This window comes from Garra rufa, chromosome 8, assembly GCF_049309525.1.
Source record: "Garra rufa chromosome 8, GarRuf1.0, whole genome shotgun sequence".
NCBI lineage: Eukaryota > Metazoa > Chordata > Actinopteri > Cypriniformes > Cyprinidae > Garra > Garra rufa.
In genome coordinates, this window is record NC_133368.1 from 43,177,998 (window position 1) to 43,182,331 (window position 4,334).

Here is a 4,334-nt window from a genome sequence, read left to right on the forward strand (position 1 = left end):
ATCTTTTTGTAGTTCATCTCGGCCTAATTCCCCGGATTACACGGCTTGTCTGTTGAATAAAAGTAGCATCAGAGAGACAATGAGGCTTCTGGATGTCTTAAACTCACACAGCTAATTCATTTCAAAGCTCTCCCTCATGTTCAGCCAACCAGTATAGCCCAATCAAAAGGTTATTTAAAGGAAGAGATTAAACATATGAACAGAAAGATTATTAATGGAAGTAAATTGTTTACTTTAATATTCCAATTGGAAAAAGGGTCAAAATATGAGTGAAATAATGTTGGGTGGCAACAAATTTTTCTAACCTGTGTGTATTGAAACATAGAAAAGAATAAGTGACCATACTACATAGTGTGTATGTTTGTGTGTAAATGATTAAGGCCCAATCCAATTCTATTTTCTACCCCTTCGCCTACCTCGCCCTTCCCCTTGTCCCTTGAAACAAAGTGTAAAGGGGAAGGGGCTAAAATATTTCCCCTAAGAAATGGACACCACTACAACACTGTTATACGTCATCATACGTTGTCGCTAGTTCCTAATGTTACGTCAGAGGACATGCGCAGATGTTTATCACTCATTCCAAGATGTCAAAATGTTGTCATGTTGCAAAAAGTACAAATGTACGGTGTACGCACCGTTCATTCACATGTGGCCGTAAGCAAACAAACAATGCTTTATCACATGCGCGGCAAATTGCTAATCAGTGTAGTGTGCCTGGAGAAGTATATATGCTTCATTTGTGAATTTCGTTTTCAACTTTCTATTTGAACGCGTTCGTTTTCTGGATCATTGGACTAAAATGTTTACAGGGGTTCACTGGTTTAAGAAATTTCTGATCGTAAAATGGATGTGGTGGACTGCCATGATTTTGGCGAATGCAGGACACTACTGAATAATGCGCATCAGAGGGGATTAAAAAAGTGGAAGTGTGTATACACCGTATTCCTGCGTACACCCTCCACTACACCACCGTTGCAAATTGCCGTGCCACTGGTCTTTCATGTTTCTAACATGCAGTCAAGTGTATATGACATAAAAATATATTTTGTATATCGTGCAATCAGTGCTGTCTGCTAGCAAACTTTAGCGAATTTTTTTGCAAACGTTTATTTACAAAACAACACCATAAACACAAAACACAAGATTGAAGGTAATATACATATAATGAAACATTGTCATCAAAATCCTTATTAAAGGCAAAAATTACTTATATTTACGAGTCTGCTTGCTCGAGTGAGCAGCCATGTTGGAAATTTCTCTTAGCCCTTCGTTTGAAGTGAGGTCTGAAAAATCTTCGTTTGGAGGGCTATCTGGCCCTTCCCTTACCCCTACCCCTCCAACCAAAAGAGAAATGAGACACCCCTACCCCTTCACGTGAACGCGCCAAACGGAGGGGTAGGGCTAAGTGTAGGGGTAAGGGGTAGAATTGGGATTGAGCCTAAATACTTCTTGCTGACAAATGGCTTAAATCTGATATAAAGGATAGTGGCAAAGTCTGGTAAAGATTTAAAATGACAATGATTTTGTTTTTGGGAGTTGCACTGTGAGTCTTTTAATTGAGTTTTTTTACAGTAGGGTGTTTTCATTACAGATTTGCACAAACATTTGCGATATTTTGTAAATATATATCTTTGTAAATAAGGTGCTTTCTCCTTGTTCAAGCATTGGTGTAGGCTAGTCAATGATTGTGTAAGCAGCCACATTTTTTGAGGTTATAGTACATTAAATAATGATCATGTGACTTTTAAGTACGCAAAGTGAACTGTTGAGTCCAAAATTTCCATAGCTATGCGTTTTTCATATTCGTTATTCTAAAAATTCGCCAAGTACAGAAAGTTGGAACATTGAGACCGATGTGTATTAACTCATCCATTGTGAAAAAATTTGCTAAATATTACAAAATGGAATCTTCAAGCAGCGAGTATGATTTTGTTGTCCACTCTTTTCTTGTAAAACCGTGTTTTCAAAAAAGTCCTGAATGCTTTTTTTAAACGCCACCGCCGTTCAGAGCTCAGAGCGTCTTTTCAAGTTGAAAAAATTTAACTTTTTTGAGAAAATGCGTCAAGTGCCTTTTTGACAGCTGACCAATGACAAGCGAGTAGCTACACCTGTTGTTTCCATAACAAGAAGAACAACAAGAACAAAAAAAAAAAAAAAAAAACGGGAAAAAGTGCGGGGATACACTTTTATTTTATTGTGTGAACCGTCATTCGCCTTCCCGTTAACTTAAATAAAACAATGTGCAGCGCCGATAGCTTCTGAGCGCATATCAACATGTACAATAGCGCCATTGAGCTTCGGGCGTCCGGCTCACAGACCTTTCCCGATCCCATCCCCTCTCTCTCTCACTCCCACTTCGCTTCCTGTCTAAATACTGTCCTATTAAATAAAAGGCAAAATGCTAAAAAAAAATTGAAGAGAAAGCTTCCTCTTTTCTCAACATTTCTGCACCACATAGGCTACTGTTGCAGCTGTTGTTAAAGGTAACAAACGATGCCCTCGGCTGTTTTTTTTTTTTTTACTAAAATGTGCACTTATCTACTTTTTCTTGTAAAAAGATGCCAAGTGTGAACACGCCCGTACAGTGCTTTGTGCTGTGAGACGAAGTGGATAAACTTGTCAGACGCAATTCTGGATTTTGGCGTTCGCTTGTACGGTTGGCTCTGAACTGTCAAAACACCTCTCAAAATGCTTGCTACGGATGTAAAAAAATACAGAAAATCAAACCCGATGGAACCTTAAATCGAACCTTAAAGTTTTGGAGCAGTGTGTAAACGTGATTGACACAACGTGAGGTCGTATTTATTTTTTACATGCAAAAATTTCAGACCTTCAAGCCCGTTCACACTACAAGCGACATGCAGCAACAAAGCAACGCGATCCGATTCATTTCAATGTAGAGCTGGCGATTTCCGCCGACAAGAGCAACAGAGGCCATTGGCAACGCGACAAAGTTCAGAATCCTTCAATTTTACGCAAATGAAGAGCAACTTTCTGGAGCGACAGCAAATAGAAAAGAAGACGTTTGAGCTCATGTGATCGTTCTCCTCTCAGCCGTAGATAAATACGCATACGCAATGGAAAATTAGGCTCTGCTTCTCATTCATTTTTGTTTGTATGTATGGATTAATTTATATCTATATTATAGGGCTGGACAATATATCGAACGATTATTGTGAGGCGCCTTTAGTCAATGAAGCCGGTACTTTGATTAGTAGTAAATCTCCATCACGTGCGTTCCGCTCAGGTTCCGCTGGAGCGGCAATTAATACACAGAGACGTAAAATCTCTGACAAGCTACGCCATATCGAGCTTAATATCGAATGCGATATTGAGCTCGATATGGCGTAGCTTGTCAGAGATTTATGTGTCTGTGTATTAATTGCCGCTCCAGCGGAACTGAGCGGAACGCACGTGATGGAGATTTACTACTAATCAAAACCCTTTTAAACCGTTTAACTGATAGTAATAATCGGTTAAAATTCTTACTGTCGGTTAACGGTTAAACGGTCAATATGAGCATTCCTAGTATGTATGTGTATATATATATATATATATATATATATATATATATATATATATAGTGACGAGTCTCTCTGGGCTCATCAGCGTCGCCCTGGCAACAAACGCACGGCACCTGCACGTCCTCATCACGGGCTGATCGGTCACAGCTGCAGCCCATCATCAAGCGGCTTGAAAAGCCGCCACCGCTCTCATTTCGACAGACAACTGTCTCATGCTGAACGTGCTGGTACTAACCTTTTCTCTCTCGTCACACAGAAGGAAGCGAGTGACCGACAGCCCGATTGAGCACGCCTGGACACCCACCTTCACGAGCACGAGGACTTCACAGGAGCACCAGCCACGAAGACAGCACTCACCTTGTTTTCCCCTTCACTTTTAAAAAGTATTAATAAAATCCACCCTCCGGGGCTATTTCACCGAGCGACCTTGTTGTGTGATTTCTCACCCGTGACACCTGGTGGAGAATGCGGGCAATTGCATGAGAAATCACACACATGTGTTTGCATTGCACCGCATTAAAATTATTATTTTTTTCTGTTCACCCCCTCAGCACCGATCGGCGCCCCCTCTCCCCATGGAGCTGGACTAACTGCTGCAGCGCCTTACAGAAGTAAGCATCCGCCAGCAGCAAATTGTGGAACACCTGGCCACTCGGCAGGGCAGAGCTGAAGAAGAACTCGCTGCCCTCCGTGCCCAAGCTGCCCAGCCGGTTCCACTACCTGACCCCGAATGCGGGCTGCCCAGCTCTTACCCAAAATGACGGCTCACGATGATGTTGAAGCATACCTACAAATGTTTGAAAATACTGC